We start from the raw sequence: 12,011 nt of genomic DNA, 5'->3' as shown, positions 1-12,011 counted from the left end.
ACACATGGCATGGACTCCTCTAGGTCATTGGTAGTCAACCTGAGGCCTGGGGGCCACATGCAACCCTTTGGCACTTTTCATGCGGACCTTGGGATTCCTTCAGCCCCTACTCTGTGTCTCCAGTCTGACTCCTGAAGTAGGTACCTAGTCTACAAAACCCCTATTGCAATTTGCAGTCTTTGACTACTCTGCTTGTAGTCTCTGACCATGTCTTGTATAATTTCCACAGTCTCTGACCAACTCCTGTAGCATGTCTGCAGTTTTGCACCATCTCTTGTATCATGCCCAGGGGCAGACTGACCATTTGGAACCTTTGGCACTGCCCGAGGGCCCGGGGTCAGTAGGGGGCCCCATGAGATGCCCCTGGTACCTTTTTCATAGGCTTTTTTGAGTTTGGGCAAGGACACAGGGGCCCCATGATTCCCTATTGCCTGGGGGCCCCATGAGTTGTCAGTCCGCCCCTGATCATGCCCATAGTCTTTGACCATATCCTGTTTCTGTGTCTGCTGTTTCCAACACTGAACATTATGTGCGGCCCTTTGGCGATGTTAGGAGCCACACTTGAGGCCACCTATATCAAGAAAGTTGACTACCACTGCTATAGATAAACCATTCATCTGTCATCCAATCATTACACAGTACTCTGCCTCCTGTCTCCAGCAAGAATCCCAGCTGCACCAGCCCCATTAAACTGAATTTAACCCCTGCCTGGCTGAGGACATGCTGATCATAGCTTGTGAAACCAGACTTTTCTACATGCACCTGTCATGTGAGTCCTGTCATCACAAGTCCTATATTATTGTTTTATTTTATCTAGGAATAATACTTTGTGCCTTGCCCACTACTTTTTGATTTATGGTCTTTGCTACTTTATAACCTTTCTGTCTAATATATTGGGCCATTGGCAGTATGTGTTTAACCTATCAGTACACACTTACTGTTCCTTACCCATTCCCTGGCCTACAAGTGTTGTTTTGTTTTTTTTTACGCCAGCATATGCACTTTTTTTGGAACACTTATGGTGTATCCATCATTGGCTCAAACTGTATGTCTTACAGGAGAGTTGAGCTGTCTTAGGAGAGTGCTTATACAGGTTGGCTGTACGGACCATGGTCTAATGGAGGTATGTCAGTAAATAAAGTGGTGCTTGAATGTATGCTATGTTATTCCTTCTGCTGGTCATCTCATTGGGGCCAACAATTATGGTGGAACGCTCAAGATAATGTCCCTTTAGGAACTGAAGCATGCGCTGCCATTGTGTTCCTTGCTGACAACTCTATCCCTCTATTATAACATTTTGCAAACAGGTAATTTTTCTCTTTCACTGATGTGCATTGATGAGGCTGCACTGATAGGCAGCACTGATGGACACTGATAGGCAGCACTGATGGGCACTGATAGGCGGCACTGATGGGCACTGATGAGGTGGCATGGATAGGCAGCAATGATGGGCACTAATGAGGTGGCATGGATAGCGGGCACTGATGGGCACTGACAGGTAGCACTGATAGACGGTACTGATAGGTGGCACTGATGAGCTGGCACTGATTAACAGCAATGATGAGCACTGATGAGCTGGCACTGATTAACAGCAATGATGAGCACTGATAGGTGGCACTGATGGGCACTGATGGGTAGCACTGACTGGCGGCACTGACTGGTGGCACTGCTGGGCACTGATTGGTGGCACTGCTGGGGCACTGCTAGACACAGGTGGGTGGCACTGTTGGGTGCTGGTGGGGGGGCACTGATCATTATGGCACTGATAATCGGTGCCCTGATGATCAATACCAATCTGTTCTCTGACAATTTCCGGTTATCATCAGTATTTTCCTCACGCTGTGACAGTGGCAGCGTGACAGCGTGAGGAAAGTGCAGCCGATAATCGGCAACTGCATTTACCCAGTGATCTGCTGTGTCATTGGACCCAGCTGATCACATGGTAAAAGGCCGCTGTGATTGGCCTTTTACCATATCATGTGATTAGCTGTGTCCGTAGGACACAGCGATCATGAAGATCACCGGATACGCACTGCTGGGGGGGTGAGGAAGGGCGCATTCTGGGAGGACATCATATGACGCCGTTCCAGAACTGGACAACCACGCTGTAGCTGTCATTCAGCTATAGCACAGTTGCCAAGTGGTTAAAGTATAACTAAAGGTAGAACTTTTGTTTTCGTTTTATGATAGCGTGTAGATGGATTAAAACACCTGTCAGGTTTTTATTTCTGTCTGTGCTCCCATTAGATTCACCCTCTGAATTTGTCCTGTTTACTGTTAGCACTGAAAATGAAAGTCAAAGAAAATCCCAAACTTTAGGTTGTCACAAGAACAGTAATAGATGTGAAATCTTCCAATGGGGGACACTAGTTTTGGTGACCATGGAGGCAACAAGGGATTCTGTCACTTTGAAGGGATTTCCTCTCACTTTCTGTTTTGGTTATAGAACAGAAAACGAAGGAAAAACTCCCCATTGGTATACAGATGGCAAAAACAAAACCTACAGGGGTTTTAATCCCACTCCACCATGTGCTATCCAAAAATAATTAAAAAAAAAAAGTTCTACTTTAATTTGCATTGGAAACACATAATTTGTATTGCAGTTAGACACTCTGGTATTTTGTTGGAAGAACTTAGTTTTGGTGGACCATATTTAGTTATAAATGTGCATATAGAAGAAGGCGCTGTGTGATAAAGATTATATTTTATTTGTACACAGATTGTTTACACTTTGTAATGAAATGTTACTTTGCATATAGCGGTTTATAGGCACATGGGCGCAATGGGCGCAAAATAAATTCCAGTGCAGGGGTGGACTGACAAATCATGGGGCCCCCGGGCAATAGGGGATCATGGGGCCCCTGTGTCCTTGCCCAAGCTCAAAAAAGCCTATGAAAAAGGTACCAGGGGCATCTCATAGGGCCCCCTACTGACCCCGGGCCCTCGGGCAGTACCCGAGTTTCCAAAAGGTCAGTCCGCCCGTTTCAGTGTATTTCTCCTGCCTGGGAAGCCCAGGGACTGTGTGTAGCTGCCCATAGATTTGAATGGCAATGCGTGCTGTATTTGGGTATGTGAACACTTCCATAGCGTATGAGCTTATTAAAAGAATAGAAAACACCCCTGTGCTTTCTACCAGTATATTAAAAAACATTGTTCATCTGTAATCTACGTGGTTTGGTCTGTAGTATATTCTTTTGTTTTTCTCTTGATTTGATTTCATATATTACATATTTTGCGGTCACTGCACTGGGGTTTGCCATGTAGGGTCCTGTCTAGCTCCTGTTTGCATTACTTGCCACTCCACTGAGAAGTAGGTTCAAGTATTTGGAGCTCAAGGACATGTTCTGATGGGCTTTTCTTGTTCATGGAGTGCACAAACATGCCTAGTTGTGCTTCCTGGTCAGATACTCTGCCCTCTTTCCTGATTCAGGGGTGCTTATGACTGCGTTAGCAAGAGGTATGGATTTCCTACTCACCTGTGAGTATAGATTGAAGGCTGGTGCCTCTCTTTATACATCTTCTCCCCTACAGAAATCATAGGGCGGTGGGTGGCTGGTATATGGTGTTTTTTGCTCATTGGGTCATATGACAGGAGGTTTATAGCTCCAAGCATGAGAATACCCCAGGCACACTGGTGGGTTGTGTTATGATAGGTGGTGGGTGTATATAAAAGGTGTTTGGAAGTTTGCACAGTGCTTGTCACCTTGAGAAAACGGACCTCTGAAAGGTTGTGTCTCTGAAAGGTTGGCATTGTTACTGTACAATCAGGGCCATGGATAAGGGCGTACCCCCAGTCCTCCTGTACGGGGCACAGGCCAACAGGAGGGCCCAGGCAGCTGGTGAATTGGATGTGGGCAGGGAGGGTGATCAGCATGGCGGGGTGGCAATTACTGGAACCACTCCCCTGAATGGCTCTTTCTGCGGCAGCTGTAAGCTGGCTTCTTCTCCTCTCCCTTCTGCTGGCTTTCAGCTGCTGCAGAGAGAGGGATCGCTTCCAGTAATTTTGCTCCCACCACACCCATCACCCTCCCTGTGCACCATGCGTTTCCCCCTGCTGCCCAGGCCCCCCTGTGTGCCCCCACCCTTGCAGTGCTACCGGCTTCCCTCCTCTCTTTTTCCCTCCGGCAGCTGCAAGCACACAATAGGATCATTCAGGATGGAGAGTGGGAGAAGGGTCCAGTAAACATGTCACATTTGCCAAGACCCTTTCTTTCCTGAACAAACACAGTGAGTGATCATTAGCGATCACTCACTGTGTTCATTCATAACTGAAGCCTAGTAAATTTTTTTGGGGGGGCCCTGTCAGATTGACTGCATGGGGCCCCATGGTTTCTAACAGCATCCCTGTGTACAAGCTATGTTTTCTACGAAGATCTCAGTACAAATTTGATCTCTGTGATTTTTGGTGTCCTGATAATTTTTATTTAAGGTTTTACATGCTGTCTCCGTTGGCCGCAGACCCCACATGAAGCCGTCAAAGGTGAAGGTGCAGGCTGGATGTTTTTCCAAGATTCTTGCATGTGATAAAATACTTACACTTGAGACACAATTTACTCCAACATGAAAAAAGTTTTACACTTTTCTTACCATCGATATGCAGTAATTTGTTGCAGCCATAGCACCAGAAAGTACATTGTAAAAGTGATGCACATAAAAACGACTAATTTGTCACACATGCCAGAAATAGCAAGAAAACCTTGCATGGATTTAATAAATTTGATTTAATAAATTTAATAATTTAAAAATTTATTAATTTAATAAATTTAATAAATTTGACATTTTCTGTGATATAGATTTGTGAATATTTTGGGGAGATTTTTTTTTCTTAAAGGAGCTTACTTTAGCTATAAGTTTGTTTTAGGGAGCAATGCAGAACGTTATCCAAACTATTACACTTAACCCTTTAAAATTAATATTTTTTCAGGCCTGTAATGTTTAACCCTTAACAAAAACACTTAAAATTAACATTTGTCATGGCCCTGTCAGTTAACCTCTCATTTAATCCACTTATTTACTCATTAAAAGACTCATGCATGGCTCATTCACACTATGCATTGCTGTAATGCCTGTTCCTTAAAGTGGAACTTCACTCTCTCAATCAACATTGACTATTTGTAATCCTTATGCTGCTAACAATAGTAAATAAATAGGAATATATATCATATTAACTTGCTTAAAACAATTTTGTTTACATTTATTCAGTTACTTTCTGGTTTTCTGCCTAGGAAAATGATAACATACATCCCAGGAGTCCTCTAGAGGGTTTTTTTCAGTTAAGCACACTCTCCTGCTTGTACGCCTGAACTAAGGGCAGGTGGATCCAGAAAGTCAATGCTAAATAATAAAGTAAAAACATTTTTGCTTTGTGGAGCTCAGAAGCAGTGAAGTTCCACTTTAATGGTATTTATTAGGTGATAAGGCATGCCATTAATTTTGAATTGGAGCAACACACCTTAAACGCATGAAAAAAGTGAAACTTTTTATTTATATAGTGCACAACATGTGGTGCAATGCAGTAAAGATATGTAGTCTTTTAGTGGTATGATGGGATTTGACTGCAGTGTAGTGTGCTGGGAAGTTCAGGACTTAGACGTGCTGTCTAGCAGGGGCTCAGGTAACAATGTGCCCCTGTTAGGCTTTAACGCAAATAGCTGTCAAACAGACATTGGGCAATTGCTGTCAGGAGTGAGCAACATGGTGGTCTCATCAGTATGTTGCTATTTCCATTGCTATCAAACCAGGAGGCTGGGGGTGGGCCAGTGTCTAAATTGTACTGATCAACTGCAGAGGAGAAAAATGAGGTCAGGGACAAGGCTACGCTATTTTCCAGTGGTACCTAGATCCATTGAATATTCTACTAAAAGTGGTTTGTTTTATTTGTTCAAAATTAATAACTGTAGATCCTGTCACAAATCCATTAAATTACCTAAATTACTCTACGCTTTGCCTCTGCTGCACTGAAGTCCCAAGACGTCATACTAACCATGTGCAGTTCACATATGTGAACTACTTAAGGCATTCCATCTATGTTATGGTCATCAGGAGCAGTGAAGGCGTTCTGTGATCCAAAATACTTCATGTCCTAGAGTCCTGCTCCTTCTTAGATACAGGGAATAAGTGTTGTCACCCTAAGATAGTCTTACTGGTGGGATTACCTGGATAAAATAATGAAAACAAAGGCCTGGAATCAAAAATACTAATGTAGCTGTCATGTGTCAGGATTGGTAGAGGGCCATATAGAATTTTTTTTGTTCTTTGGTGTAGATACATGTTTATCTGGGTATATAGCTGTTTGCCTGGAGGTCAAGTTTAAAAATAACCTTTAACACGTAGGCTTAATCCTATCACTTAGCTAAACACTTAGCCATTTAAAGATTTAATGTGATCATGTGAGGATAAAAATGTAGGAGCTGTCATTCATCACTCGATTTTGGAAGGTAGAGATTTTAATGCTTGTATTGTGATCAAGGCTTTACTACGTAGTAGGTCACCGACCAAGAACAATTATACAGGTCAGAAAGTCATACTTGACCCTCTATATGTTTGCTTCGTAGTTTTATAGGTAGTAACTTACCAAGTGGTGATGTCAGGATTATAAGGATCCCTCAGAGTCCACATCTTTTAAAACCCAGTCAGGTATGACAACTTTTAGAAGCCTACACAGGGGAGGCTTTGGTAAATAACGGGCAAATAATATGCATATAATATGCTAACTGCACATATAATGTAATATAATGGTTACATTGTTGGTGAAATTAATTTTCTGACAAGGTCTCTTAAAAAACAAACAAACAAAGATCATGTAATAAAAGTCATTGCTCAGTCCCTTTCTGCAATGGGGTATGAATTGTCTACCAGCTATGATCCTGCATTGTCATCCTGTTACATGCACCCCTGGATAAGACTACAGTATACGTAACTGTGCTGTCACAAATTGCCTGGTCCACTGTTGTCACTGATCAATATGTTGGCTCAGAGCAGTGATGTATAGCCGTCACTGAAATGAATGTATATATACAGCAAATGGCTGAAAAAGACTGCAGGAGATCAGAAGCACTGAGATGCGAAAGAGTAGTGAAAAATATTATTTGAAAAAAAGTGGCAATTATTTGATACTTTATTTGTTACTGGTTACACTTTCATTTCTATTCCATTGATGGAAAATTGCATGCAAAGCTATCATTTAGCAGCCAGAGTTATGAGGTGATTGTAACTGATGGGTTTGGTCAGAGAAAGCTTGATGTATGGGTTTTGTCTGAGAATGCTGGGAAGTAAAAGTCTGGTCACAAAAAGCTGGGAGGTCTGGGTTTGGTCACAAAAACGCTAGGAGGTCTGGGTTTGGTCAGAGAAAGCTGAGAGCTATGAGATTTGTCAGAGAAGGTTGGAAGGTATAGGTTTGGTCAATGACAGCTGGAAGATATGAGTCTGGTCAGAGAAAGCTGGGAGGTTTGGGTTTGCTCAGAGAAAGCTGGGAGGTTTGGGTTTGGTCAGAAGCTATAGGTTTGGTCAATGACAGCTGGGAGCTATGAGCTTCATCAGAGAAGGTTAGAAAGTATGTTGAAAGTATGAATTTAATGAGAGAAAGCATGGAGGTATAAATCTGGTGAGAGAAAGCTGGGATGTATGGGTTTGGCCAGAGAAAGTTGGGAGGTATGGGTTTGGTCAGAGAAAGTTGGAAGATATGGGTTTGGTGAGAGAACGTTGGAAGGTATGGGTTTGGTCAGAGAAAGGTAAGAGGTATGGGTTCAATCACAGAAAGCTGGGAGGTATGGGTTCAATCACAGAAAGTCGGGAGGTATGGGTTTGGTCAGAGAAAGCTGGGAGGTATGGGTTTGGTCAGAGAAAGTTTGAAGGTATGGGTTTGGTCAGAGAAAGTTGGGAGGTATAAGTCTGGTCAGAGAAAGCTGGGATGAATGGGTTTGGTCAGAGAAAGGTTGGAGTTATGGGTTTGGTCACAGAAAGCTGGGAGTTATGGGTTTGGTCACAGAAAGCTGGGAGTTATGGGTTTGGTCACAGAAAGCTGGGAGTTATGGGTTTGGTCAGAGAAAGCTGGGAGGTATGGGTCTGGTCAGAGAAAGCTGGGAGCTATGAGATTTGTCAGAGAAGGTTGGAAGGTATAGGTTTGGTCAATGACAGCTGGAAGATATGAGTCTGGTCAGAGAAAGCTGGGAGGTTTGGGTTTGCTCAGAGAAAGCTGGGAGGTTTGGGTTTGGTCAGAAGCTATAGGTTTGGTCAATGACAGCTGGGAGCTATGAGCTTCATCAGAGAAGGTTAGAAAGTATGTTGAAAGTATGAATTTAATGAGAGAAAGCATGGAGGTATAAATCTGGTGAGAGAAAGCTGGGATGTATGGGTTTGGCCAGAGAAAGTTGGAAGATATGGGTTTGGTGAGAGAACGTTGGAAGGTATGGGTTTGGTCAGAGAAAGGTAAGAGGTATGGGTTCAATCACAGAAAGCTGGGAGGTATGGGTTCAATCACAGAAAGTCGGGAGGTATGGGTTTGGTCAGAGAAAGCTGGGAGGTATGGGTTTGGTCAGAGAAAGTTTGAAGGTATGGGTTTGGTCAGAGAAAGTTGGGAGGTATAAGTCTGGTCAGAGAAAGCTGGGATGAATGGGTTTGGTCAGAGAAAGGTTGGAGTTATGGGTTTGGTCACAGAAAGCTGGGAGTTATGGGTTTGGTCACAGAAAGCTGGGAGTTATGGGTTTGGTCAGAGAAAGCTGGGAGGTATGGGTCTGGTCAGAGAAAGTTGGGAGGTATGGGTCTGGTCAGAGAAAGCTGGGAGGTATGGGTTTGGTCAGAGAAAGTTTGAAGGTATGGGTTTGGTCAGAGAAAGTTGGGAGGTATAAGTCTGGTCAGAGAAAGCTGGGATGAATGGGTTTGGTCAGAGAAAGGTGGGAGTTATGGGTTTGGTCACAGAAAGCTGGGAGTTTTGGGTTTGGTCACAGAAAGCTGGGAGTTATGGGTTTTGTCACAGAAAGCTGGGAGTTATGGGTTTGGTCAGAGAAAGCTGGGAGGTATGGGTTTGGTCAGAGAAAGCTGGGAGGTATGGGTTTGGTCAAAGTTGGGAAATATGGGTTTGGTCAAAGTTGGGAAGTATGGGTTTGGTCAAAGTTGGGACGTATGGGTTTGGTCAAAGTTGGGAAGTATGGGTTTGGTCAGAGAAAGCTGGGAGGTATGGGTTTGGTCAGAGAAAGCTGGGAGGTATAGGTTTGGTCAGAGAAAGCCGGGAGGTGTGTCTGGTCAGAGAAAGTTAGGAGGTATGGGTCTAGTCAGAGAAAGCTGAGAGCTATGAGTTTCATCAGAGAAAGTTGAAAGGTATGGGTTTGGTCAGAGAACGTCAGTAGGTATAAGCCTGGTCAGAGAGAACTGGGAGGTATGAGTTTGGTCAGAGAAAGCTGGGAGCTATGAGTTTCATCAGAGAAAATTGAAAGGTATAAGTTTCGTCAGAAAAAGTTGGTAGGTATAAGCCTGGTCAGAGAGAGCTTGAAGGTATGGGTTTGGGCAGAGAGAGCTGGGAGGTATGGGTTTAATCACAGAAAGCTGGGAGGTATGGGTTTGGTCAGAGAAATCTGATAGGTATGGGTTTGGTCAGAGAAAGCTGGCAGTTATGGGTTTGGTCAAAGTTGGAAGGTATGGGTTTGGTCAGAGAAAGCTGGGAGGTATGTCTGGTTAGAGAAAGCTAAGAGGTATGGGTCTAATCAGAGAAAGCTAAGAGGTATGGGTCTGGTCAGAGAAAGCTGGGAGGTATGGGTTTGGTCAGAGAAAGCTGGGAGGTATGGGTTTTGTCTGAGAAAGTTGGGAGGTATGGGTTTAGTCAGACAAAGCTAGGAGCTATGAGTTTCATCAGAGAAAGCCTGGAGGTATGGGTTTGGTCAGAGAAAGTTGGAAGGTATGGGTTTGATGAGAGAAAGCTGGAAGGTATGGGTTTGGTCAGAGAAAGATTGGAGGTATGGGTTTGGTCAGAGAAAGCTGGGAGGTATGGGTTTGTTCAGAGAAAGTTGAGCTATGGATTTTGTTGGAGAACGTTATAAAGTATGGGTTTGGTCAGAGAAAGCTGGGAGGTATGGGTTTGGTCAAAGTTGGAAAGTATGGGTTTGGTCAGAGAAAGCTGGGAGGTATGGGTTTGGTCAAAGTTGGGAAGTATGGGTTTGGTCAAAGTTGGGAAGTATGGGTTTGGTCAAAGTTGGGAAGTATGGGTTTGGTCAGAGAAAGCTGGGAGGTATGGGTTTGGTCAGAGAAAGCTGGGAGGTATGGGTTTGGTCAGAGAAAGTTGGGAAGTATGGGTTAAAGTATAACTAAAGGGAAAACTTTTTTAGTTTTGGATAGAGTGGAGATGGATTAGAACCCCTGTCAGGTTTTTATTGCTGTTTGTGCCCCCGTCAGGGAGATCTACCCTCTTTATTGGTCCTGTTTACTAATATAATTGAAAGTGAAAGTAAAAGAACATTCCCTAATATTGGGTTGTCCACAGGACAGTAATAGAGGGGAAATCTTCCACTGGGCGCACTAGTTCTGGTAACCTGAGGGCCCCAAGGGATTCCCTTAATTTACAGGTATTTCCTCTCACTTCCTGGGGTTTAAAACCCTCCCTTACGCTCTCCAAAATGAAAAGAAAATATTTTCCCTGTAGTCGACAGAACTTTAAGACCCGGTCACATCAAAGCTGATTTTGAAATCGTGCAACTTACATTGAAGTCACACAATTTCAAAATCGGGTGATCTGCCAATTTCAGTTGCGATTTGCAAGACATCTAACAGATGTCTATTCAAATTGCAACAAAAGTAGTACATGCACTACTTTAGATATGACCGCTCTAATAGCGGACAATAGGGTGCGACTTGGCATACGATTTGCAAGTCGCATGGCATGCAAATCACAAGCTAAATTGCACCCAATGAGACCAGGGTGTAAGCCCTGGTTCACACTGGATGCGACTTGGCATGTGATTTGCATGCCCTGCGACTTGCAAATCACATGCCAAGTCGCACCCTACTGTCCGCAATTGGATTGGCCATATTGGTACGGTTTCGACTTGGTCAGGGCCGCACTGATTTCAAAAGTAGTACATGCAATACTTTTGGTGCGATTTGCATAGATATCTGTGTCAGATCGCACCTCAAATCAGTGGGTCCCCCGACTTTGAGATTTCAAAGTCGGCTTGATGTGAACGGAGGCAATTTGCAAGTCGCAGGGCATGCCATGTCGCATCCAGTGTGAACCAGGGCTTAGGCTGGCCATAGATTATCCAATTTTCTTGAGATTTTTGGTTTAGATTTACCAAAAACTATATAATAGGAGGCCAAACCTAACAACACTTTCAATTGTATCCAATTAGGCAGGCTCTTGCACTACATAGTTGAAGGTAAATCTATAGGAAATTGGGCAGAAATTGGACAGAAAATTGTATAGTGTATGGTCAGCCGAATGTAGGCAATAGATGGGTCGAAAATTGGCCAATTTTTTGGCCGAAAAAAAAATCAGCCGATTTTCGCACCGTTAATGGGTTAATTGGTCAGCCGTTTTTCTGGATTTTGTCAGATTTTTTTGATCAGTAAAGTTGGAAAAAAATCGGCAGATTTTGCTGATCGGCCGATTTTCACGGCAATGATGGGCAAATCGGCCGATCTTTTTACCAATAAAAAAATCTGTGCATGAGCCGTGACCTGCAAGAAAAAGAAGACAAAGAAGAAGAAGAGAAAGAGTAAGAAGAGAAAGAAGAAGAAGAGAAAGAAGAAGAAGAGAAAGAAGAAGAAGAGAAAGAGTAAGAAGAGAAATAAGAAGAAGAGAGAGGAAGAAGAGAAAGAAGAGGAAGAGAAAGAAGAAGAGGAAGAAGAAGAGAGAATAAGAGAAAGAGTAAGAAGAGAAAGAGGAAGAAGAAGAGAAAGAGGAAGAAGAAGAGAAAGAAGAAGAGAGAAGAAGAGGAAGAAGAAGAGAGAAGAAGAGAAAGAAGAAGAAGAAGAAGAAGAGAAAGAGTAAGAAGAGAAAGAGGAAGAAGAGAAAGAAGAAGAGA

The sequence above is a fragment of the Staurois parvus genome, unplaced genomic scaffold (genome assembly GCF_062004578.1).
Source record: "Staurois parvus isolate SC_StPar_1 unplaced genomic scaffold, SC_StPar_1.0 ptg000287l, whole genome shotgun sequence".
Taxonomy (NCBI): domain Eukaryota; kingdom Metazoa; phylum Chordata; class Amphibia; order Anura; family Ranidae; genus Staurois; species Staurois parvus.
The sequence above is the reverse complement of the archived record's forward strand: the minus strand, read 5'-3'. Positions refer to the sequence as shown.